At 39.7% G+C, this 27,563-nt stretch overlaps 1 protein-coding gene across 5 annotated transcripts in view; it reads left to right on the top strand.

The window, feature by feature from the left end:
- The window catches only part of LOC119655218 (protein hu-li tai shao), a 179,154-nt gene that overhangs the window by 67,116 nt on the left and 84,475 nt on the right, over positions 1-27,563 (top strand). For all 5 annotated transcript variants that reach the window (XR_005249888.1, XR_005249887.1, XM_038060997.1 and 2 more), the window contains one exon: positions 20,217-20,252. The gene's annotated coding sequence lies outside the window, so the exon portion shown is untranslated. The remainder of the gene's footprint in view (positions 1-20,216; positions 20,253-27,563) is intronic.

Genomic DNA, 27,563 nt, shown 5'->3' with positions numbered 1-27,563 from the left:
TTCTCCATTCTAGCATTTGAAGGGTCCAATTGATTAACAGCGGTTCGATTCCATGCTGTCTTGCCACATCACAAATTGCCGCAATTGAGGCATAATTGAAGGCACCTTCGATGTCCATGAATGCGCGTAAGGCGTATTCTTTTTCGGACATCGCCTTTTCAGGAGAAGTGGCAACTTATGAATGTGCGTATCGCTTGTGAACCGATCTACTATCTTTCTAGTCTACTCAAACAAATGGTTTGCCGTTTCTTAATTGCTTTCTGTGTACCTCCCGTTCTGTAAACGTAAATTACTCAGCTTCTGATTTCGTTCTTTAACAAGAAGTTTTGAGGTTGCTTCAAGAGCTAGTCTTCGCAAAAGCATCTCCATGATGATCGGTTAGCCGATCTTATGCTCTTCTCTAGTGCCTTCTGTGCCTCTTTATAGCGATTCTAGCTAGTGCCTGATTCACCCTTCAGAGCACGATTGAGGAGTATCCTTGTCGTTCTTCTCTTTTTTGCCAAATCCAAGTTCCACCATGATGTTTTACCCTTCTTTGGCTTTCCTTGAAAGCTTCTCTCATGCTAGTTGTGATCATCTGGGTTGTCTCCTCGCTTCCAGCAGGGATCGTGATTCGGGCGCTCAGTTCTATTTTTATAGTTGGAGTAAAGAGTAAAGTAAACATAGCACATTTAAAAATATTTATGCCACTTTATTTATGGCAAATATCCATTTCAATCTAATGAAATGGAACGAAATCGTTCATATCCAAATAGAATCTTCATTTTTCCCGAAATCATCAGCTTGTTTTTCGCTTGGGTCTAAATACGATTCCTGGATTTGTTCAGTAACTGCTCTTGAAATGAAATGGAATTCAATCATAAAGGTCCCATAATGAGCCGGAGTTTGTCAGCGAGGCTAGTAACCTTGAGGTGGGTGATTGACGAGCGGTTGAAGGACAGGCACATCGCAATCTGCAGTGACAACCAAGCTGCATTGAGGGCATTGAGCAGACCTTTGATCACCTCGAAAATCGTTCAGGAATGCAGAAACCGTTTGAACTCTATCTCTAGATTCAATACGATGGAACTACTCTGGGTACCTGTGGCACTGGCGTAGAGGGAAATGCAATCTCGGACGCTTTAGCGAAAGAGGGGTCAATCTCCCCTATGGCGGGACCGGAGCGAGCAATTAGAGTATCAGTAGCATTGGCTATGTCTGTCTTCAAAAACTGAGAACAAGCTTCCCACAATGACAGGTGGCAGAGCCTAAATGCTGCTCGACACACCAAACTTTTCCTGCCAGAACCGAACATGCGCACCGCAAAGTTTATCCTGTCGAAAAGCAGGAGGACTTGTAGGAGTATTGTGGGCATTCTGACAGGCCATAATTCACTAGCTGGGCATATGTTCAGAATAGGAATTACTCAAGATGATAAGTGCCCCTCCCGTAATGTGGAAGCGGAATCCACGGAGCATTTCCTATGTGAATGCCCCGCCTATGGACGCATCAGGCATCAGATGTTTGGTGCCGATGTTCTCCAGCTGCGACGGGTAGCATCACATCCACTAACGGAAATCCTACGATACGTTAACGAATCCAGAACATTTCGTTAGATGGGGGTGGGGAATACAATGGGCCAACACGACTTGAATGCTCAGAAGCTGGAGCTTCTCCCCCACTATACACATACACACATGTTATGGCTCATCTTCCGATTCTCAGGAAGCATTAATTGCCGCTCAAAGCATCTTAATCATGTGGAGTTATGGAAAGTAATACGCGTTGTATAGCCATGTCTAGAAAGCGTTTGCTAATACTTATGGAAGAAAAAACGGGAACGGTTTTCATTATTACGTGCCGTTAGAGAGCAATATCATAAACATCTCTTTTCATTACCCTAATCTTACAGGTAATGTTATATCACCGACATCACATATTAACCCAGGCAGTTGATTTACAAAATATTACTTATCGTTTTTAAATTCATAGCGTAAAATGTATACCAGTACCAAAATGGTATGAACGAAGAATCCTTTCATGCAAGAGCAAAAAAGGTCATTTAGCAGGATATTTTCATATGCAAAGAATATGAAATCATCACTCTTGCGAGCAGAGCATTATTTATCATTTAGAGGCATGCATTGGTTGCTATTGGTTTACTCGGCAATGAAAAGAATCTTCCTAATTAAAAGTTATCACACCCAAACCCGATGTAATTTTTCTAGGCCAAAGCCGGTCAAAGGAATAGGGAATTATAAACTAACAAATTAACATGCGGTAGTCACCTTCGCACTCACAGCCGCCCCTGCCACTTGTACTAGGAAGAATACTGTGGTATATCGAACGATCCATTTCAATATTACTCGCTAATGTTTGGTGATGTTTTGTAATGTGATATCACATCGGTACTACTTATCACAACATCATCATCATTGTCTATTAGATGGTGATGCGGTGAAGTTATGATGTTGAGTGATGTTGTTTGTGGTCGGTGATGGTAATGTGATATTATCATTTATCCACTTTTAAGCCCAGATGGGGATATTTTCCATTGATCGTTCGGTTAGTTTCCGTGCGGGGGTGTTATCTTAGAACTCCGTGATGGAAATCAATTTAGGAATGCCATTTCTTGTAAATTTCATGAAGATTGCAGTGACGCCTGTTTGTAGTAACCATTCCTGGGCAATGTTAAAGAATATATTTCCATATTATGTTTTTCTCCGAAGAATAAGTGGCTGTTTCGTTTCTCCAGATTTATTGTATATTAATCCCGCCTAGAAATCAGTGTTCAGCGGCGAGAATTTGAAATCAAAGAAAATCATCTTGAATTTGTTTATGAGGACCATTTCATTAAGTCGTTAAGACAAGTTTTTTTTTTTTTCTTAAAAAAAGATGCCGAACTAAAACTACACTCTTTCTCAATTTTGTATCTGCTGGAAAACGCCTTTGTTTATAACCGAACATTCATAACAATTTAAGCAAAAACTTTTTAAATCCAATCAACACTAACGAGTACTTATTGCTTTCATATTCCGTTCCAAATCATCATTAGAAAAGAGAAGATACTTTTTCTTATATATATTACACTTTTTGTGTGTTTTTCAAGTTGAAAAAGGTTATCTGGGCGTAAACAATCTTTAAACTTTGCCTATGAACCAGCTGCATTGCTATCGTGATTGTCGTTTTTGTTTGTCTGTGGACAAGCAAGCAATATTGAGATATTATTCGCCTGAGTGAAAAAACAGGCCAGCGAGTCATCATCCGTTCATATCTGAGGGGGTGGAATATCATTAATGCTGTAGCATCATCGTATCTGGCATGTGATATATTATTCAGATTTTTTTGCATGAGATTCGAAGCAAAAGTACTCTCAAAGTGTTGGTAGTTAAAAGTTATTCAGGGTCGAAAAAAATTAGGGGGATGGGCTTTATTGTTTCATATTTTCTTTCTGATTTGGGTTTAATGGAATTTTTGATAGCCTCGACTTTATAGTCGGGATTTTCATTGAGGTACGAACAAATCAGGCAATAAATTTGCGAAGTATGTAGTACAATGGAGTAGTCGGCATCTCTCTGCGTATAGAAAACAATAAGAGCCAAGTGGTCACCACTGTCGTGACTTAAGGCTATTCAAACTAGCAGCCTGGTTTCTATTGAGAACATAGCAAGATTGCACTGGACCTCAATGATGCAAAAAATAGGACCCCATTCAATGCGTTCCTTAGAATTCTCCACTGTGCCAAATCAGCCCCGTTCCTGTTCCACAACTCAGTACAATATCAATCTTTTCGCACAATGTATGCATAAACATTATCAAATGAACCGAGTTAGATCATGATATAATATGTATGGCAATGATTGTGAATTAAGCAAAATTAAGTAACGCATGAATAAGTTTCCTCAATGAATTTACAATTGATGTCGGGCAAGTTTGTGCAGAATTAAAATTACCGGACGAGCAAACTAGCAACTGGACGGACAGTCAGTCAGCTCGTCCAATGGGGCACAATGCAGAGTGGGTTGATGCAAATGGAGGCAGAGACCATATTGTACATAATTTTACTTTCAGTCACAGTCAATAATCCCCGCATAGAATTCTCTTTATTCCGTACTTTATGTAGAACGTATCTCTAAATTGGATCGACTTAATGTCGCGTGGTTTTTTTATCTTAGTTGTGTTGATTTAAATCTCCATTGCTCGTAAAATTCAGCCCCGTTTTGCATTCACATGCTCGAGTCATTCCGACCTTCGTAGCTAATAAGTAATATTAGGAGAGTGAGAAAAAATGAAGTAATTCGTTTAAAATTGGCCACGATGACAACAGAAAGTGCTTCTTTTGGTGGTTTTTCACAGTTTTTACAGACTTGAGACGAGAGACGGGGAAAACTTGCACTAGAAAGTTGATATGACTATTTGCGGCAAATGTCAGCTCTGCACTTGCCTTCATCAAACAGATAATTTCGCTTAATGGACCGTTAAAATTTCATCTTGAAAATATATAATTATTTAATTATTGCGGCTTGAAAAGTGGATTTAGGGTAGGTTGATAAGCATGTGTCTTTTGTGAATGCAGATAGAAAAGGCCACAATCTAATTTTCTGCGGTTCGTCGAAATTAGGTTTTATCGACTTTGATTTATTTTTTAATTAGATCCGTTTTCTAGTGCTACTTTCAAGTGATTTGGAATTTATGAACTCGTGAGTCACATGTATACGAAGCGGCAAATTTTTGGTAGAGTATATTTTTTAGCCTAAAAAATGTCCGAAAATAGCAAAAGGGAGGCACCATCAACGCCATTTTAAGGGGGAAATATCGGTCTATGTGAAGTGGTGCGGATGCGAGAATTATCTAATACCTCTGCCGCTTTTGGGTGTCGTTTTCTGGCATGAAAAAAAGCAAGTCCACTCCGAGTTCAAAGATTCGTTCGCCGCGATTAAACTGGGCTCCAAGGGACAGACAGACGTTTGACCAAACTTGGTAGGATCATGCTCCATGTTATAGCCTACATTACTGGAAAATTTCGTGTTTCTAGGATGAACTTAAAGGCGGCTTTGCAGATAATTACTAAAAATTATAGTAATATACTATTATTAACTTTATTTGAACAGATATTGGCATGGAAGGTGTTTAGGAGCCTAGGCACCATATAGAGGCAGCCTATGTATTTTTTTTCAGATTTTTCGATTAAATAGTCTCTGAGACTGGGCTCTCTCCACCTTTCCAACAAATCTCAAAATTAAGATCGGCTTCGAAAATTACTCATCGAGATTTTTCATTTGATACCCCACATGACTATATTTGGTGAAAAAAGTGTATACCCCCTTTTGCATGTATGGACACCCCCTTAAATTCGATATAAAAGGATGCAACTCATAGTATGCGTGAGCGTTCACCTTCACAGCGTTTCACCTTTCCACCAAATTTGGTATCAATCGCTATAACTATCTCCGAGAAAAATGCGTGTAACGGACAGACAGACAGTAAACCGATTTTAATAATTTTTTGTTTTACACAAAACCTTAAAAACGAGTCTTGAGCCTTGAACTAAATTGGGAGGAGTTAGTACTTTTCATCTTTCTACATCAAGCTTACATGACGTTCATAATAGTTAAGAAAAAGTATATTTATTAGTCAATCCATTAATCAAGTTGAAAAACCGGAAATCAGACATTTCAGGCACATAGGGTATTTGTCTATTCTTTCCGATCGTCGAATATTCCATTTGAATGTAACTAAAATTCAATTGTGCACTATTTCGCTCTATTGGGACGGTGCGATGGTTGAGGAAGGTAGATCGTTAGTCTCTCAATCTCGCTACTCTGGGTTCGAATTATAGTCGTCATGGGTTGGAGTTGCACAGCGTTTAGTGTGAAACTCAGGGATCAACTGTAGCAGTGTCTGACTGCATGCATGTCCTATACTTCGCTAAGGAGTGGGCAGGAAACACTAATTATTGAGTGTAGTCCACCCGCGTTATGACCTGCCTTCAAGAAAAGAGTTGAGCATTATTTAAGAGCCACAAAAAATGAATGGAAGTATTATGTTGTTGCACATGAAATGGCCGATTTAATACTAAAATTTGAAACGACTGTAAAGTTTACAAAAATTTATTTAATTAATCAAAATCGGTGCCAGTCGATTCTAAACACTTCTCCCAGCGAGATACAAGAGCATGTGTGCCAGTTTCGTAGAAGTCCAATTTTCGGGTGTTGATGAACTCATTTTTGACGGCCTCTTCATTCCTGAATTGTTTTTCGGCAAAAAAAATATCCAAATGCTTAAGAAAGTGGTAGTCGGTTGGGAAAATGTCCGATGATTATGCATACTGTAATTCGCTTAACTTTTGAACCGTTGTTCTGGAAACATGAGGTCGTGCATTGTCGTGAAAGAGTATCACACCATCTCTATTGACTAACTTCGGCCGTTGAATACCCAATTTTTGACGCATGTCGTCTGACTGAAATCTGATGAAGGCAATAGCATGTAGCTGTTCAACTTAACGTTCCTAGCGTTCGCCGTTAGTCCAATTCCTAGGGACCAGGTGTGAACAATTGTACTCATATATGATGATTGTACCCATATGATGGCGTATTTCCTGATAGTTACTGTGAATAGGTCATCCAAAAATACTTTCGAGAAAACTTATTCGTCCTCCTGAAAACAGCAGGTGATTTCCTCCACAATATAGTTCAATCTTTAATCCTGCAGATTCACAGGCGAAATGAGACAAATGGACATGCGTTTTCCTTTTCAAATTTTGCTTCCTCAATTTTTGCTGCAAACTAGTTTAGCATGCTCAAAGATGGAATGCTGTCTCCATCGAATTGCGTTTCCTTGTTTTTCTATTAGGCAAGTTAGTCAGCTAAGCAGCCACTTGGTAATACACACATTCCTCATGACCCGGTCTACCCCTCTTTCCAACTCTTTGACCAAAACGTGAGCTAATGAAAGCTTGCAACTTTCAGAATATTTGCGCGAAACAACCTCAACTTGTAGGTGTTGGAATATCTGCATTCACATGTTTTGGACAACCTAGGGAAAGATATAACGCTTTTAATGCAACGCCTCCTAAATGTAAAAAAAAAATGTAATCCCCGATATTTTGCTCGTTAATATAAATAGGAATAGTACAATAATCAGTTAGACTGAGAATCTTGGTTATATTGGTATCCATCTTCAATCCGATTCTATTTACTTCCTGCTTCGAATTCAGATTCATTTAGGCAAGGCCTACGATTCGATGAAAGAGGAAGCAGATGTCATCAAGGTAGTTCAGGTATTTAAGGAAAGATAACATAGTGTGTTGAGTACCTCTCCGTCCTCCGACTGAAGCATCGTGAAGAACGTGACCAATAACAAGAAATAATAACGTTGGAAGAATGAAAACCTGGCGGATTTGGTTCTGGAGGAAGTTACGATCAGACTTTGAAAATGAAAATCAATTGCCTCTAAGTCACGCAAAAATCACGAAATCGAAAAATCAATTCGTCCACTAGCCATTTCTTACTACCCATCAAGTTAAAAAATCTACCTTTTCTCGCACTCGCGACTATTAACATTGTGGGGTCCGGAAAGAATATGAGAAATAGAAATTAGAAATATGAAAATGATGTTAAGCAAAGGAAATACGTCAATCAACGAAATGAGTTCCGTACAGAGCGAGAATGATTCGCATTTGTCCACCTCCACTTTGTCGCTCTAGGGCATCCAATTCTTTGGCTGCTGTATTCGGTTGTATAGCATTTTATTCCTTTATTTTATTTTTAATGAAAAAAGGTATCGGTGCCAAAATGCGACCCTGTCAAATCCGTTTTGGAATTCAGCTTCCTGCGAAACTTTACCTAGATATGACACGTAAGATTTTGATGTCGCTTTGATAGTCGTCTAGATATACTCCCTATTGGCCCTGTCGAAAGCCTTCTCGAAATTGATGAAGCGCCGGTGAAGTGGAGATCTAAACTCGACACACTATTCGAAAATGATCCTCACGGTGGTCGACGCAGAAGGAGTTAAAGGGACCTCCAACCTGCTTTCTGCTGATTAAAGGTTCGAGGTGTTCTTTGATTCCTTTTAGGATAATGTTACCTATTATTTTTGCGACGGAAGAAAGCACATAAATACCCTTCTAATTGTCGTACTCAAGACGAATACCCTTTTTCGGGATCCTAAGGATCATTCCTACGATTTAGTTTCTGCAATCACAGATCTCGTCAAGTTTAGTAGCTTAACCTCACTTGAGTGCATTGATGGACGAGATGATTTCACTTTTGTTTAGAGGAACGGTCCATATTCTCCTCCGTCATAGACACTTGCAAGTCCGTTTAGGAGAGGAGGGCGAAACCACTGTACTCCAAATAGTCATGTAAAACCTTGGCTTATTAGGATGTAGATGAAATACATTTCCCTCCGACTAATAATATTTACTATTAAGGCGTAAAGTTGATTTTCTGTCGGGGTACCGATTCCCCTGTGACCCAACAACCTGCAAATCTGGAATTTTAGTATTCCTTTAGAAACGGCTGCTATGCCTCGAAGATGTGCTGATTTTTCGCCTACGTCGACCCTATGCTTTCGTCAACGTTTTATGATGGGATTCTAAAATAAGCGGAAGCTCCTCGTCGATGGAATTGAGACTCCTTAAAATGCTCGTTTGCTCCAATTTGAGGGAGATATACATCTATACATCATGGGATTAAGTAAGTTAGGATCGTGGAACTCTGGAGAGCACTGGTCTCCCTCTTGCCGCATTATGGAATTCTATGTAGCAACCCTGCCAGAAATAAGCGTGAATTCGATGTTGGATTAATGCTTACTGCATCGACAAGGCGCGTCCTGGGAAAAGCTATCAGACAAAATATTAGATTCCGGTCCAGAATGTGGAACATCTGAATAGTACTACTGCTACTCACCAACGATAACTTGCGATAAAGACGATATTGTGATCGTGATGATTCATCTGAATGTCAAGGTCCTTTTTGGAAACAGTTTCTTCGGACATGTGACGGGGAAGCACAGTTTTGGGGACCGTAATGGCAATGATGAGAGGTTTATGACTTTTTGTAGCTTCTATCATCATCTTTGCTGGTATATTATTCGAGCATAGGAATTGCTATAAGATTAGTTAGGTTTGAACTAAATTTAGGAGTCCAAGACCAGGTCCCAAAGGGGCACCACCAGACCTGGCTGATTGCGGAACTTAGAAACGCATTGACGAGGTTAAGGAACCATCCCGTATCGCGGTAAATCTGGGGAAGTAAAGCGTAACGTGGCCAAAGCGAAATTATTATTGCACTGGCCAAGGCAGCAGGAACAGTTGGGTGAAATAGTATTTTCTGTTCACTTCTTAGTGGAGTATGGGGCATCCACATAGCCACCGATGAGACTATTTTTTAATTTCATTATGAAAACAGACATCCATAACCGCTGGCATTCGAATCCAGTGCAATGAGATTGTGAAGCTGGTCCTGTATCGCCTCGACCATCGCGTCGTCAAATTGGATTTTTAAAAATTTTGGAAACATCATGGCGGACAAGAATTAAGATATAATGGTCATTCACACCAAAAAAAATTCCGGAAAAATTTATCGAATATTCTAGTAATATTCAACGATGGCAAAAATTGGATTATTTATTTAATGAAACGTCAAATATGAAAAAGTAGAGTATTATCAGAAAATGATAGATAAAATTAAATTTGAAAAAAACGCGCTACTTATACTTCATCATCGTTATTTTTTTTAACAAACTGAATGTCCCGAAATTTGATTAGGCGACTTTTCGGTATCATTTAACGAACTTTTGCAATATTCTCGGTTGTCGCAATTTTTCATTGTCATGTACGCTTCTCATCAAGCAAGCTTGTATTAACCAGCACGTCTAAATATAAGTGCCAATCTTTTTACAGCGGCAAATAAAATAAAAGATTTATCGTAAACAGCGTCCAATTCGGCTTTAATTTGCGTAGGTATTTGTTTTCCAAATCCAATCTTAATTGAGGTATCTCCCAAAGTAGATACGATTGCAGTAGCAAAATGCTTTTCATGAGTGTCGTCATTTTCATGTGGAGGTTCAACACTCATTGGGTTTTCAGACCCAGGAATGTGTGAAAGATAGCCTATTCCGTCTCTCAACTTTCAATTTTTTGTTTTTCGGATAGAGTTGATATTAATCTCAAATTGCATTTCGGGCTCCTTCTTTTGAATATTCTAGTCCCACCTCCCCACGTGTCATCCTATATAAATTCACTTGTCCTTAAACTGTTACGTGGATATAGTATACGTGTCCTTTCCGATGCGTGGGTTCTAGGAAGAAGGAAGTTCACAAATCAAAAGATTCAATTAGAATGAATGGCAATGTGTATATTTAAGCCATAAGAACTGTAGAAAAAAAATAACTAAATCAAAAATAAAATAATCCAAGTAATAATCAGGAAATTCATAAAATGAAACCAAAATTGTGGAAATAAAAATAATAATAAATCAGTCAAATCATAATAAATCAAAGCAAGCAAGCAGATAGTAAAATAAAAGATCTTAAAAAGAATGTAGAACTCCTAACCCAGAGTTCTGTTTGAGTATACCGTTTACTAAAGAACACCTTTCTTCATCCTTTCGTTAGGAATTCCTAGCAAAGAGTAAAAATTTAAATATTAAAAAAAAATTAGAGAAAGTGCGATATAGTGCAACTTATTGGAAATCATCCCTGGATGCGCTCCTCCTGTAGACGTCGTTCGCATGAAACACCAAACGCGCAACTCACCATGTTTGCTCCTAAAGTCTTTTTCAAAACAATCGAACTTGTTACCCAATATCTGGGGCGATATTCTTTAGCACACAGGCACCACTTGAAGTCTAATTAAATCATTACGAATTACTTTAATGTACAGTCGCTGTTATTAACGTTATCCCTTAGACATTCCATGAAATGTTCCACAGAAAATAAAACAAAGTTCTCTTCTGATTACTTTTCGATATTCTTTTTCTTTTAAGTCAAAAAAACGCAACAAAAACTCATCGCGCCCTCAACTAAAGACAAAATCGATTTCCTTTTTTAGTTTAATTTTTTAATTCCCTTTTTCGAAATCCAAGCCCGGTATTTTATGCGATTCAAATTAATAATCGTTGCATTAGCACAGACTCGCAACACAATCTTTTAACGTCCTGAGAGGGTTCACAAATTTCCTGCTAACATCTGACTTCTCATTCATGACACAAAATAAAATCCTACGAAAGATACAGGATATATTACTTCAACCACCAGTCTTTGTTGGAACAGGAGAACAGTCGGGCGGAATCACCAAAAAAATAAAAATTTCTTTTTTAAATACATACCTTCCTCTACAAATTTCATGATGGGTTTTTCAAATTTCCACTTTACACCAACTCAAAAGGCGGTTGGAATTTTATTTTTCAACACGAGCGCCGAAAACAAAGTCAAATGAACCACACGGTGGAAAAATTTTGAATGCTGTCTCGAGCAAAGCAAAGGCAGGATCTACCTAAAACTCAAACTAATGAAACTCTGTCCAAAATGACTGTTATTTCCAGAAGGCGGTAAAACTAGAACACAACATCCGCATGAGCAATATTTTGCTTTAGTCAGAAACAAGCGTTAGGATTGCATTTCGTAATATGCAGCACTGTTTAAAAATAATTGTAAAAAACAACGAAAGGGTTAATGATCACTTTTCAAATGGTTTTCTTTTTTTCATATATTAACCTTGAGATAAGGATTGGAGTTTTGCAGGAAGTGAAAAGGTGTCAGAGTTTTGCAGGTAAAGAATTATTTTAAAATGGGTTAATATCGGGATGCCAAACAGGGTATCGAAAGAGAATATTAAAGGTGTTGAAGGGAGCTAAGTAGGAAAAGGGGAAATATGTTGCATACAAGGAAATTAGTCTCTCATCCGCGTGTCCCACCACAAAGAGAACTAAATGATGTGGATGATACTGCTGGTGTTTTTCTTCTATTTTAACACCACTCAGGAGTTCCTCAATTTTCTCGGAAACGACTATATTTATGGAATAAAATTTGGATTTTAGTTACTTTTTTTTCAAAATCGCTAAAAATCTTTTCTATGTAAACAAGCAAGCGGATCTCAGAATCTAGTGGAGAGTTTGACACATCATTTTGTGTAGATATTAAAAAAAATCCATTATTTTACTGTCATTGGACTAAATCTCGTACTGAAGAAACGAAAAAATTGGTTTTTTGGGGAGAATAATGCACCACATTAGTATTATTCTGTTAAAGAAAAGTCACAAGGAAAGTGACCACGAACTATTGTGCCCCTTTTACTGGTTATAGTGCATCTATTAATCATAGTATCTCAAGCAAGCCTATAAGCGTCAGGAACTTTAGGATATTTCCTACTTCCAGATCTTTCAACTTTGCATCTGGTATTAATTGTTGTCCCTGACGACTCAACCTACTTTGCACAAGTGCCAGACACTGTCCCAGGACGTGTATAGAAGTTTCATCACACTCCGCACAGAACCTGTAGGCAGTGTCCGTAAACATCTCTTACTTCGCTAGGTGATAGTTTAACCGACAGTGATCAGTGAGAATTCCCACTATAATTCGGAGGTTCTTTTTGGTGAGGTTTAAACAATCCTTTGCGCGACTGGCTTCGTATCCCCCAATACCCACCGTGGACTGCTCCATCCCTGGTAGGCCCGTTCAGTATAGTTCCCTCAACCGTTTCTCTTTATTTTTTAGTGTCATGGCTATGAAACCGTTTCCAATTCCACAGAAGGATTCTGACTAATGTAAAGGCGTCCCTGTTCCCCTCTTGGTTAGTTCGTCCGCTGCCTCGTTGCCTTCCAACCCAGCATGGCCTGGAATCCAGAGTATCTAGACCTTGTTGGACGAGCCGAGTGTATTCAGTCTTTCAAGGCATTCTCATGCCAGTTTAGAGTTCACCTGGTTGGACCTAAGTGCCTTGATCGCTGCTTGGCTATCGGTGAGAATAGCTATGTTCTGCCCCCTATAGTTCCTTTGCAAATTAAAGGAGGCACATTTGTCTATGGCGTATCCCAGAAGGGCCTCCAGGGATGCCGTTGGGCATGTCCTCATTGCCCCACTGATCTGATACACACGCAGGCCAGTCTTTGGAGTTTGTGTGATTCCTTGACTTGTGTGCTGAGTTCGGTTCTTTCTGCTCAAATTACCGCTCCATAGCTAATCTTTGTTTCTCGTTTCACCTTCATATGGTTTTCAGGTGATCAAGTTTAGGTCTCCTAGTGAATGGTACTACGGTTGTTTTGGCTGGATTGATCCGCAGTCCCATCTTCCTGCACCAGGCACTAGTAACCCTTAGTCCAGTTTGGATTCTATCACATAGGGTATCTTCATATTTGCCCCTACAGATTAAAACAATGTCGCCCGCGTAACCCTGGACTTGTATTCCAGTATTTGTTAGCACGTCCAGGAGTTCGTTAGTGCAGAAATGCATTCAAGACTTCTATGTGGTTGAAAACGGAAATTTCTTCTTTGGATTGGAACTGAATTTTGTTTTTATTTATTTAAAACGAAATTTTGGAACATGACCTTCCGTTTACACATTCTAATGAAGTCAATAGCCAAGCCAAATAGTATGCGGAAATCTTTGACTGCCTCATTCTGTTTCTTTTTTGGCGGTGCGAGATTTTTCGAAATATTTTACTGGGAAGTTTCCTGACTTCGCCAATATAAACAAATGCTTGTTTATCGACTACAAATTCCAGCGCTTCATGTATTGCGCACTTGTAAATATTTTTCCACCACTTGGCTTGTATTAATCAATTTGATAAAAACATCATTTATCTGATATGCGCAATACCGACATACATACCCATGTACTCGTCGTAGTCACTGATCAATCACTTTACATTGATTACACCATGTATTGTCGAACGAAAACCACATAGAGTGGATACCAATGGAAATATCATACATTTTTTATACAAATATAGAAATTCCAAGTAAGCAGTCACAAAAAGTGGTCAGGTTATCATTGAGAGTAGACAAAAGACCGATGGTAAATAGAGACGAGCGCCACACCCCACTTTGGCTGAGAACCCAGTAAATATGATACTTCATATTGTATTCATTTATGCCACAATCATTGCCAATGGCCTAGCTGGGAAAGACTTGTTGCGGTCGAAGTTGTTTCAAAATGTTAGCAGAAAAGCAGCTTTTTTAGCACTCACCAATTGATAGATATGTTTTCATAGGAAAATTCAGTTAGGGGCCGTTTTTCGCATCCAAATCATAGAAATGAGATGGAATTATGCACTATGTAGCTTAAGTCTAAGAAAAAAGATAGAAATTTAGGAAAACGTGCCTCGGCTTATTATATAATATTTAAAATATTTAGCATATTCAGGAATAACTGGGTATAATTTCCATCGTTGACAACCCGCTAAGTGAATTTGAGATAAAACAGGGAAGTCATATCACAGCTGCATAAGCCACTTGAGCCTTCAAATCTAGACAGAAAAGCCGGGCTTAACAAGTGTTGTAATAAACACACATCGGCCATATGTGTACAATACGGCATTCAACATTACACCTCAAAGTGTAACCTGTCCGTTAGTTTAACGTAAATTTTTATGCGCCAAGAAAAACCGGTGTATTTAGCTTACTCGCCTTAAACTGCTACTAAACTGGTGCCGGCTTGAATCAATTAGTGATAAATAAACGTGATGTAATGTTATTTTTAGACACTTATAAAAATATACACTTACGCGCGTACTACATTTTAGATTGTAGGCAACTAGTTGGAGAGTGAATGCTTTGAGTGTGTAGAATAAATTTATCACATGAGGAGAAAGGCTTGAATGGCGGAGTGTATGGAAATAGAAAGAAAATATATAGAATTTATGCATACATGTGAGATTTCCGAGAGAAAGCTTCTTGGAAGCAAGTCTAAAGTTCTCTAGTGTTGATTGAAAAATTTCAGATTGAAATATTCAAGTGGAGTCATCAAATGTGATGACAAGGTTTCCGAGAAAAGATGAATTTTTAATAAAATTTGATTATTACCAGCCAGCAATATGCTTATCAAAATCTATATTCGAGGCCTTGGGTTCACGTAATCAACACTGACGTTTTTCTGTGGAAGCGCAATATCATATCTTCGCAGTACCAATAATTCAGTGTGAAAAGAAATTTCGGTAGAAGAAACTTTTGGAGGTCGATATAGTGATTAGAGGATAGTTTATCCTTGTGCTCGCTTGACGGTTGGATATTGCTTGGATAGGAATCAATAATCTCTGCCTACGACAAATTGCAATTAGTAAATTTTAGCCTCACTAGCACAGAGCAAATTCGACATAAAATCCCTAAGATTTTCCCTTGCCTGGTTTTTTTGACGCACAATTAAGGCATATTGACAGTTCATCAATTAACATTTAGCCCAGGCACGTGCACAAAATGGGGAATTGAGATACAATAAAATTTATGTATGAATCTTCGAAAAGTTCATCAAAGTGACAATCTTGTATATATTTTTTGTCAATAAAGTTGTGATTTAAACTGTTTATTTTATTACTTTTAAATATTAAATGTTTAATTATTTTTTTTTATCTTAATTTAAATTATTTAATTGAATTGAGAGAAGTGACCTCTCACACCGAAAAATAATTTTCGCTGCCAAAAATTGTTTTTCGATGTCATGGCTAACGCGATTCGCACTTGCCTGCATGCAACACTCCACCACCAGCTGAAACCAAAGGGGGGTTTCAGCGAAAAACCAGACGCACGGCACCTTCAACTCATCTGCCGTAAGTCAAAACGGACGGTGTTTTCTTTCAGAACGAAGGGCTTTAGTCGAGCCAAGGAGACTAGTTTCACGTGCAAAGGGGCTTCCGAAGAGCGTCCGTCTTAATTGGGACATGCGTACAGGATTGGGGATCCATGGGCACGTCTGCCATGGTTTTCGCGTGGTTGGTGGCGGTTTTTGTTTTGACATTGCGTTCTTGAGCAGTCGCAACAGACTGGTAGCGTTGAGTGCCAACGTGATGTTACGAGCAGGGTCGCTGGGGAGTCTCTGTTTCTACCCGTGTACCAGCTCCGTGGGGACTTGAAGCAAATTCTTCGCGGTTGGCTGTTCGGAGTGGTAGGACCTGTGACCAACAATGGTTGTCTTGGGCCATTACAGCAGCCTTCAATGTCCTGCGCCATCTTTCGAGCATCCTATTCGATTGCAGGTGGTATGCGGTTGTCCGGTGATGTTTAAAGACGAGGGGTTGGCCGTATGAGAGAAGGGAGGACTCAAACTACATTCTCGATAGAGGGCCTCTGCACAAGATTGTGCAACAATGTTTTTCAGAGATATTGCCTCAGGATACGGCGTGAACCTTTCGATGAGGCAATACCTGAAATCGTGCGACTCTCGCAAAGGGCCAATGATGTCGAGGTAGATTGTTTGGAAACGCTTGGTCGAATAAATGAGTACTCGTACCTCTTTCCTCGCGTGCTTTGTAGTTTTGCACGTCTGGTATGCGATGCACTGTCTGGCCCAAGAATTAATGTCCTTGTTCATGGACGGCCAGAAATATTTTGCGATGACTAATCGATTCGTTGTCCGAATCCGTGGGTGCGCCAAATCGTGAATGGTGTGAATTACTTCCTTTCGGAAATTGGCCAGATTATATGGCCTTGGTCTCTTGTCTGCGGTTTCGAGGTATATACTGGATGTTGAATCGAAAATAGGAAACTCCCTAAATATGTATTTGAAGTTGGTCCTCAAGCTCTGAAGAACTGCGTCGTCCTTCTGAGCTTCGACGATTGCGGGAAAATCGATGGTGGCGGGGATCTTGACCTACGCAACACGTGACAAATCGTCAGCCACCACGTTATCTTTTACAGACACATATTGAATGTCGGAAGTGAACTGGCTGATAACGCTCAAGTGTCAAAATTGGCAAGGGGACGCTTTGTTGGGCTTTTGCTTCAAAGTAGTCCGTGAATAATGTGAACGGCCTGCCTTTAAAGGGAATACCAGAAGTAATTAATTGCAAGGTACGCGGCGAGTAACTCACGATCATAGGTGCTGTAGGATTGAGCTGTTTGGTGAAGAAGCTCAACGACTATTAGATTTGATTCACTTTTTGGCGAAGAGCAGCACCTACGGCAATGTCTGAGGTATCGACAAATACGGTTAGAAGTGTAACTTGGTGAGGGAATGCTATAAGTGTAGCATCCACCAATTCTTCCTTGGCGGCTTAGACATCATCTGGTAATCACACAAACAGAAGGGAGTCTCTGGTTTTCGACCCAAACAAGAAGGATCGATTGATGGTGGGCGGGCAGGAAACGACGATAGAAGTTTAACATGCCCAAGAACCTTCCTAGATTCTTAACAGTTTTTGGAAGCGGAAAGGTCGAAAATCGTTTGCAACTTCACTGGGTCGGGTTGGATGCCTTCAGGGGTAATCAGGTGGCTCAGAAATCTGATCTGCGATTGTAGAAGTTTGCACTTTTCAATGTTGAGTACTAGACAGGCTTCAAGAAGACATTGACAAATGCATTCGAAGTGTTCTAAATTCTCGGACTCAGAGGAAAACGTGACCAGAACGTCATCCAAATATACGAAAGAGAAGTCGAGGTTTCGCAGCACAGAGTGGGTGAATCTTTGAAAAGTTTGCATCGCATTGCACAGTTCAAAAGTCATGCTAGGGAATTCGAAGAGTCTGAAAGGTGTGCATATTGCTGTTTTTGGAATGTCTTCGAAAGCTACAGTTATCTGATGGTATGCCTTGAGTAACACCAAGGTCGAGAAAACACGGCAATTAGCCAGGTTGTGCGCAAAATCGTGGATGAGTGGTATGTGATAGCGGTCTGGAATGGTCTGAGCATTCAGACAGCCACAAGGTCTCCATTTGCCATTGGATTTAGGGATCATATGAAGTGGTGAAGACTAACAACTGTTTGAAGGTCTGCAAATATCCTGCTTAAGAAGTTCTTCGAACTCTTTTCGTGCAACTGCGAGTTTCTATCGTGATAATGGACGCACTTTGGTGAAAAATGGGGAGTCAGTAGTGTGTGTGTATTGCGCCTACGTCTTCAAAAACGATAGAAAGAGTGTTGGGTGAGCAGAATGACATTTGCCTGATAATCTGAAGGAAGTTGTGGTGATTAATGAGGGACCTATTATGTACATCCACTAGCAAACCATATTCGCACAAGAAATCCCCGCCTATGATGGGGATGCTGATGTCTCAAATATGAGTCATCAAGAAAACGTTCAAGTCTACTTGCCTGTAGCCATACGTCTGGATTGATGAAGAATTCACTGCCGCGAGTTTTAACGATTGCGGGGATACGATAAGAATCGAGACCTCAGCGCATGTATCGACAAGGTAGTTGCGCCGGCTCAAGGGGTCACTTTTCATTTGTTGCTCCCATATAACAACATTGAGGGAACATTTGCGGGGAACAACTTCATCTTGATGTCGGTGTTGAGCTATGTGCATTTCCAAATTTTAGGCAAAAGAGCGAAGGTGGATTTGGTGCTTTTAGTTCGCCGGGTGACGTCGATTCCACTGTCGACAGAAGTGACACTACCAAGATAGGCAGACCTCAATGTTCTGCCCGTTGATGTAGATAGGAAGTGTGTGGACATTGGTTCTGTTAGTGTTTATCGTTAGTCTGTCCTTGCTGGGCTCTTCTTCCAAATTCAGAGCCATTTGGCCAAGGTCCATGACTTGGTGAGAGAGCAGAAAGATATCATCAGCGTAGTCGAGGTGTTTGAGGATCCATTATGGTCCATTGAAGTTCTCTAAGTCCTGGCAACTAATGAAGCGGGGATCTAAATTCCGCGCATTGCTCTACAATGATCCGGAGAGTGTTCAATGGGTCAATGCAAGAGGATCTAAAACGGACCCCTCCAATTGTAGCAAACAAAACGGTTATCCTTTTTCGGAATCTGGGCGATTATCCCCTTCTTCCATTCAGAAGAAGAGGAGTCGATCCTTAACGTCCACGACCGAACCACCCAAAGACTTCCAACTACTTGCAGGTTTCTTGTAATGCGATTTACGGTAGCGAAATCATTATTATTTGCGATAGCAAATCAAATTGTCAAATTGTAACTACTTTGGACTTTACGGGATTTACTGCCGCATTGGAGCTCTAGAGAACGTGCATTCCTTTACTTTCCTCGATTCGCTTCAATGTTCCGGCAGTCGACGAGATTTTGTGACTGCTTCAAGGTTGGTATGTTGAAAACTCTTAAATCAAGATCATCTCTCGTGAAAAATGTCAATCCGATTTTCCGTCAAGTGCGAAATCCGGGCCTCGACAGTCCTCGTCACATTTTAATAAGGTTTTGTTTCACACAAAACCTTAAAAAGTGTACTTTTTTTTCAATAAACCAAAAAAAAATCAGAAAAACATGTCCACTTGTCCTTAATTTGACTGAGCGAAAAATATTAAAGGTTTTACGGGATTCCAATGGTTTAGTAAACATAATTTTGTATAGGGTATCTCTATCAACATTATCATATGCTTGTTGGAAGTCGGTAAAGTTTTGATGCGTTATATTCCAAGTATCTTTCCAGTACTTGTTTTATTTTGCTGTTACTAAGGATAAAACTGCCTGGTAGTAGTTCATTTTCTCCTTAGAAGTTCAGTTTTAACGCCGCGTCTCACATTTTAGAAATCATTGATTATGAAAACGCGAATTTGATTGCGAAAATTATGAATTTGACTAAAAAAAGCTATATGTGATAAGATATTGAGCGGTAGAACTTGGCAAATAAGCACGATATTCCCAGTCGAAAATTTAGCCATCTTGATCACACAGAAAAATCTGATATTTTCGATTAAAAAATGCCAAAATACTTATGCAAGGATTTATTAGATTCGAAATGCGTCCTTGTGATAGCCTTCCGCTCATATCGTTTCCATTTTTGCCTCTGCAAAGAGCGGAATGCTTTTCGAATGCGGTATTTATGTAGTCCTACCCAGGATGCAATTACCGTATCTGAAGTTGTGGTCCTAGTTATGGATTTAAGGGATAATGGTTTAAAAAATTTTTGGGCAAATAAGAAGATATTCATCATATTTTTTACTGAATGTCAAAGAAAATGTCAAAATTATTTTACTCTCGATGGAAACGTTTTTACCAACTAATACATTATTAATTATTGAAATTTAAACGCAAATAAAACCTAAAATATATATTTTTTTAAATATTAAACTTTAGTCGACTGAAAGTATCTAAAATGTATTTTTTCATTCCTTTACAGAGTTGGTGTCGTTATTTGTACAAACAGTGATCTAAGGTAAGCAAAGTCATCAAATTCAACTCCAAATAAATCAAAACAATCGGAAAACAAGAAATAACGTATAAGGAATAACCCTTACTCATCTGAGAAGCTATAACATATCTTTTAACGAGCAATAACAACCTGTTAATTGGCTCTTTCTGTTTATAAGTTTGCTAAATTTTGAAACTCAATACAAACAAGAAAACAAGCAGAACCATGAAAATGTTCACACAAAAATGCTATAATGTTGGTTTTACTTTCTTTGTGCTCTGGTTAATCATAGTGAATGTCTATGGATGTAATTTGAGATTGTGTTTGCTTTTTCCATTTTCCTTACCATTCTAAATAAATTGCCGGTTGTCTGCCTTTGAATAGCGAAAGTTTAACCGAATTTAGGTTTAAACAAGATGCAATTGTAAAGCTTTTATGTTTTGGTTGAAGATTTTGTGGTTGCTTGGGTTTCCGGTTAATTGTATAAAAATGTGCTTTAGATATTTCGAATAAAAGTGATTTCAGGTTGATTTTTCCTGGACCTATGCAATTCGGAATGATCTAAATATTAGCACCTTTATCAAACCTTTATATCGGTCGTCTCATCTGTGATTGATATTTTTATGATTACGGAACTTGTTAGTTATCCAAATTGGAGGCAGTGCTCTCCAAGGTATCAATTGGACCACATCGTCGGTCAATTTTGACAGGAACTCGGTTCCATACTGCCTATATATAGTAGAGACGAGCGACGTATGACCCGACACATTGTTATAATCGTTGGCGATCTCTGGACGGGTTCAGCGGACCAGATCCTTCAAACAGCGAACTGCTTGGTGGTAGTCTCTTCTGGTAGCCTTCGCATAAAAAAAGACAAATGAGCATGCATTTGATTCGTGTCTTGCTTATACGCAATTTTTTCAAGTTTAGAGGCTGGTTGGTGTGCTCGGAACACTGACGCTTTGTTTCCGGGTCATACATGTAATATCACGTCACGTAACCACCTACCCAATATCATTGCCTGTTCCTGGCAATTTGCTTTAATTCACGTTAAGATTTTCTGAGAAGCTTACACTCTTCCTCCACTGTTCCTCCGTCACATATTCTGGGGCGACCCACGTGCTGGCCATCCTGGATAGTGACTTCCATTACCTCGCACAATGGGCGGTCGAGTGTGTGACCTATCCACTGCCACTTCCGCTTTCTGATTAACACGTCCAAATGACTCGCGCGGTAAAGTTCTTCATATGTTGTTGTCTCAGGCCAGAATACCTCGGAATGGAAGGAGATTCCGAGGAACAGTGGTGGTTACTTCTTATGTGTTGCACGGAACAGTTTGAGCTTGGTATTGGGGTAGAGCATTTTACAATGTTGGATAACACAGCGTGATTGGATTTGGTCCTATTAATTTGCATCCTTGGGACACCTCACTCCTTGGCTATCTTGGCACAGTGGGTTTCACTGCATGGCGTTGTATTGCCGACCCTCCTTAATGTGTGATCTATCCAATACCACTTTCGATTACATCGCGTACAAGTGCCAAGCCAGTGCGCCGAACAAGTTGTTCCTTTGAGATAGGATCAGGCCTGCGTACTCCCATGATACAACGCTGACAGGATTTGATGAAGGCTTGGAGCTTTTGAGTAACAGTAGAATTCAATTGCCGTTTGCTACTTCTGTCTAGCAACACAGAAAGATCACTAGCACAGAACAGTCTCAACTTGATCCTAGTGTTGAGATAACTGCGTTTCCAGATTTTAGACAAGGCTGCGAAAACGGATCTAGCGATGTTAATGCGTCAGGTAATATCCAGTTCGGCGCCGCCGTCGGCAGAAATCACGTTTCCTAAATATACAAATTGATCGACGCCTTCAATTTTCTCCCATTAATGCAGATATGGAGAGTGCGATGGCCTGTCAGTCTGAGAACCTTGGTTTTGTTGGTGTTGTTCTTCAGTCCAACTCTATTTGCCTCTCTTTCCAAATCCAGAGGCATTTGGCCAAGGTCCATGACCCGGGAGGAACGGCGAGGGCGCAAACAGATGTCAGCAGCGTAGTTCAAATGTTTGAGGAAAGATATCATCGTCCATTGAATTCCTCCACGTCATCTGGACAAGGCAGCATGAAGAACGTCGCCGATAACAAGAAGATTAATGCACGAACAATATCAAATTCGTTGTCGTTTGGCAAAAACGTTTGACACATTTCAAGATTATTTCAGCTATTATCTTTGTACCAGCACTTCGGAATCGTATTTAAGAAGGAGTAGGAGTAGGAACTCTGCAGAAACCACGCTACACTTCAATATCCTCAAGGCGGAGCCTAAACTGGCTTCAGTGGTTTGAAATTACCAGTGTAGCAGATCCCAGAACAGTGTGGCACTTACGACAGTGAACGTTGCAAAAACATATAAATTGTTCGCCGTTACTGTTGCCCAAACGTTTTTTCTCCCCATCACCTATTCCAGCATCGTTTTGGCAGAACTCATCTTTGCATTACGATCACAGTGTCACCTTTAAGAACCTCTACTGAACGGTGTGCAGTTGTTCATAGGAAATCTCCTCCTCCACTATATCGGAAGTCTCCATTGGTACTTAACATTGTACACTCATGATGCTCCTTAACCTGGACCGGAATTTCGCAGAAATGTCAGAAACCGGCTCCGTGCTTTGTGGTGGGCATCTGAAGCAACCTCACACCGGGTTCATGTCTGCTACTACTTAACTTTCCAAAGTAAAAAAGCACATTGCCCTAAGTGTGGTAAGAGGGAGAGGGGTACTCTCCAGAGTCCTAGCACCTCACTCCGCTTAGGCCCAGAATGTCCAGCTTATATCCTCGGAATTTTTGTTGAAGTTAAGGATCAGTCCCTATCTGAGGCGTTGGTATTAATAGAATTTCAAAAGTTACAGGGTGCTAGCCAATAAATTTCTATTCTTTTAAGTTGGAAGTCGAAAGAAGAAGACTGCAGTCATTTCGTCGGTAAACGTATCGACGACCCTTGGGGAAGGGCACGTCATTGCCGGTCTTCCATTGAACGGCGAGCCTATGCTGATATGGCGTCATAGGGTTGGTGTCTTGCTAGGTGAGCTATTTCCCAGATCCGAGCATTCGGGGTCTCTTGGTGATAGTGCTGAAAGAAGGATGAGAGAGAAATTGTTTTTTTGTAATGCTGTGAGACTGATGACAGCAGGGTGAGGTTTTCGTTTCGGAAGTCACCTGGATGGGCGGGGTTAACTGGCAAGATATGGAAAGCCGGCTGGCGGGTGTGCAAAGCCGCCGGATGATTGTTGTGTACAGGAGAATTTTTTCTGCTTTATGGAAGGCTACCAGGATCTAAGGTGTCAACTAGCGTGTGTGGGTAAATGTGAAGTACAGCTGCAAACAGGGTCTATTTATATGGAACCTTATGATGCATGACCTGTTGGTTGGGTTTATTTCGGTGGTTAAATGCGTTGCTTACATGGATGATTTGCTCATTCTTGTTGAGAGGAAGATCCGACTTGAATTCAAGGAGCGGAGTACTGGGTAGATCCGCATCGTTAATTCGTTGTCGGTGTCGCGGTCTCAATGATGGAAACCATTGGCATGCTGCTCAAGGGGAACTTAAACCATCCGCCACTTGCCAGGTTGAACGGAGTGACTTCAATATATCGGAAGAAAGTGTCACAATACGGACTCCTCTGTTGTACTTATATGGCTATGGGATGATGCATGGTATAGTCCCATGCAAGTATTGTTATCTATTCCATCTCTTCATCTGAAAGCAATCCGACGTACCACGGCCTACAGGATCAGTAGGGGTGTAGCTTTGCTGTAAATGGGTCTAGTCAGTAATAAACAGCTGGAGGATTTAGACTACTTGCGGTCACAAAGTTATTAGATGAGAGTGTCGCATCTAGGTGGCAAATTAGATGGAACGAAAATAGGAAAAATTGGGTCACATATGAGTCTTGTCTGCCAGAGGGTGCTTTCTTGTCAACTTTAGACTTGAGATGGGTTTGGGAATATGGTAGCTTGAATGTGTTCCTTCTGTCACGTGACCTTATCTCGACTCAGGGAGTATGTTCTGTGTGAGGCAGATTCAGAGGACTGGTTATATATCCTCTGTGTGTCTGTCCAGTGAACTGAGTGATCCGCAATCTAGACGACATGTCCGTTCAGGTAGTAAATAATATCTTTGATGTTAGTCGGTGCCTTGACAGCAATGATACGCTTCGTGCTGCTTTCCGGCGAAGTAGGGAATTCCTCGACGCTGGTTTTTCTACAGTATGATGGACAAATCCCCACACTGGTCGTGGTTAACAGCCACCAGTTCGATATATTTTGTGATAATGCTGTATTGTGACGTCTTATGTGTTGTGAAAAGATGTCGCTGGGGTTCTTCGCATCCAGTCAAGCTGTTAAGGAGTGCCATTTACACATATTTAAGGAGGACAACAAGATCCGAGTCTGCAAGGGACTCATCTGAAGTGGTTCTTGTCATGAAGGTTCACTGGAGGTTATCTGATACTAAGCGAACTGGGATGGTTTTCTGAGAACATATGCTTTGGGAGAATTCCTTGAGGTTGTGGTCTCGGTTCAGTTATTTGCTTTTGGTCCCCTTGTGGGTTGAAGTGTGGGCTTCCGCTGTATAAATCGGGCGCATCCAGTTACGCTGATGTGATGCCATTTTCTAAACCCATAAATCAGAGTGCTGGCACATAAAAACTTCTCTCTTGTCAATATTCAGCCAAAGGGGTGAGATCATTTCATTAAGTGTTTCGTCATGATATATTCCGGTAGCTCAAACAATGCCAACGGCTAGATCTTTCCCGACTATTTAGATACGTAAATCTCTCTTTTTTAAGGTTTTGTGTAAACATAAAACCTTATTAAAATTGGTCTACTGTCTGTCTGTCCGTCACACGGATTTTTCTCGGAGACGATTGTAGCGATTGACACCAAATTTGGTAGAAAGGTGGGAACTTTGAACGCTCATGCATACAGTGAGTTACATTGTTTTACGTCGAATGTAAGGGGGGGGGGGGGGGGGGGGGTCCCCATACATGGAAAAGGGGTGTGTAAATTTTTTTCATCAAATGTCACGTCGGGTATCAAATTAAAGGTCTCGGTTAGTACTTTCCGAAGCCGGTCTTAGTTTTGGCATTTGTTGGAAAGGTGGGGAATGCGGGGGGTAGAAAGTGATCATTTCTTTAACGGGACCATCTTCAGAAAATACCAAACCGAAAAATCCTAAAAAAAGCAAGGGGATGCTACTGTTTGGTGCCTAGGCCCCCTCCATACCGATGTTTGTTCAAATTAAGTTAATAATAGTACATTACTGTAATTTATAGTAATTGGCAGGGAAACCCGCCTTAAGTTCATCCTAGAATCAAAAAAATTTTGCAGCAATGTAGGCTACATCTTAGAGCATCATCCTACTATTTGGAAATCGCACTATTATTAACAAAGTTGTAATAAGTCAAAGCTGTCACTTCTGTGCAAATTCAAGACCTTGAATGTCAATATCACTTGAGAGTGGATACTCTCACATAATATATGCATATATTACGTGCCACGTACGTATGAGGCAGATGCACAATCAAAGTCTTTATATAAGAAATACACAAAACCTATCATACCTGAAGCGTCCAGCTTCCGGTTTCCGGACTTGTTTGTATATTGCATTAATAATGAACAAGATAATATATTGAAGATAGGATTATGTCATTTACTTAATCAAAACTTATTAACCAACTCAACAATGAGTATGTGAAGAGGCTCATCAATTATTTATCTAATTTACAATTGATTTGATTTGCAATTTATTTTCCTATTCTTCGCTCTAACTTATTCTGACATAGAATAATAAATCTTTTCAACAAACATCTCAAATGATAAATTAAAATTTCAAAATTTTGTAATTTTTTGCTTCGTCATTTCTCACAAATAAGTCTCCCGTCAATTAGCAGATAGATACGAGTAAAATTTGGATACTTTATGTAAAGCCTCATCACTTAGTAAATTTCTCATTCTAATTTTACTTACATGCTAATAACTCAATTTTGAAGGTACAAATTGGTCGAAATCCATAACTTTCTCCTAGATATTATCTGTATTACCTAAAACCAAATTTTCATCTTTTAGAATTTGAATCAGTATTTCTTGTACTGCAGATACAACACGGTTTATCCGTGTTCAATTTAGGATAAATAGAACGCTTAATAGAAATTCACCGTCCTACAAATCATGCAAACAATCGATGATTTATAAGCGACCTCAATTTCCCTCAGTTAATCATGTCTGTCAAATAATTTCATTAAACTAAGCTTGAGAAAACCAGCCATAATCTCTTTAATCATTTGATTCTCATTTTATTCAAAGAATTAACAGTTACATTAAAATGAACAAGTGCATAGAGTGCTGGTAGTGGTTGTACTTGAATTTTCTTATAAGGGGGCCTTTTACTTAATGGGTTCACAATTTTCCAGCTAAGTTTGTCAGTATGATGATATATTCCACCATTTGATTGATATCTTTCTGTTCTGGATTGTAATCATGAGTGCCGAGATTCGTCTTATTGTTTATATTTCCCGCAGATACTTTTTGTATAGTGGAGTATCTATTTCGTATGGTCGTCGACTTTTTCGGAACGAGCTCTCTATTTCTCATAATCGAGGGTCTGGTCGAAGAAGCGAGTCTTGCGGTTTGAGGTTGAGCATCCAAAAAAATTGCCTTCAAAAGGTCATAGATCCCCTTAATCTAAGTCAGTGTAAGGCCGCATGACCGCAATGCAAAAGCTAAAACTATAAATAGAGATGATCACAATCTATCTGAGGTGTGGAATGAGTAACATCGAAACATATTCATATTTGTTTTTTGCCTTGATATCAATTTGTACAATCATATCTGCATGTACACATATCAGAACATCTGATCTGATAATTACCTTATTCCGAAAATTATTCTCAAGATAATTCACAAGCAGATGAAATGAAAATTTGGACCCAAATAGATACACGCGTGCATTTCAAGGCAGCATCTATTAAAATCTCCGAAAATAATCTTATCAACGAGCGTAGGAGAAAGAAAAAGCAGAAACACTTATGGTGATGCAAAACGGGGTACACTTGTTAATGAATGATCTCAATTTATGCGATATTGGAGTTTATAATTTTCGAAATTTACAAATTTATAACAAGTTGTAAATTAATATACAATCTTGGAATGTATAATGAGGCTTGGAGTCAATTCTCATGGTTTTCAATGCAGAATTAAAATTAACATACAATAACTTTCAAAAGGCTGTATTTTAGATGTTTCTTAAGTAGATGGATTTGAAATTGGGTCGTCACGA

This window comes from Hermetia illucens, chromosome 4, assembly GCF_905115235.1.
Source record: "Hermetia illucens chromosome 4, iHerIll2.2.curated.20191125, whole genome shotgun sequence".
Classification (NCBI taxonomy): domain Eukaryota; kingdom Metazoa; phylum Arthropoda; class Insecta; order Diptera; family Stratiomyidae; genus Hermetia; species Hermetia illucens.
The sequence above is the reverse complement of the archived record's forward strand: the minus strand, read 5'-3'. Positions and strand labels throughout refer to the sequence as shown.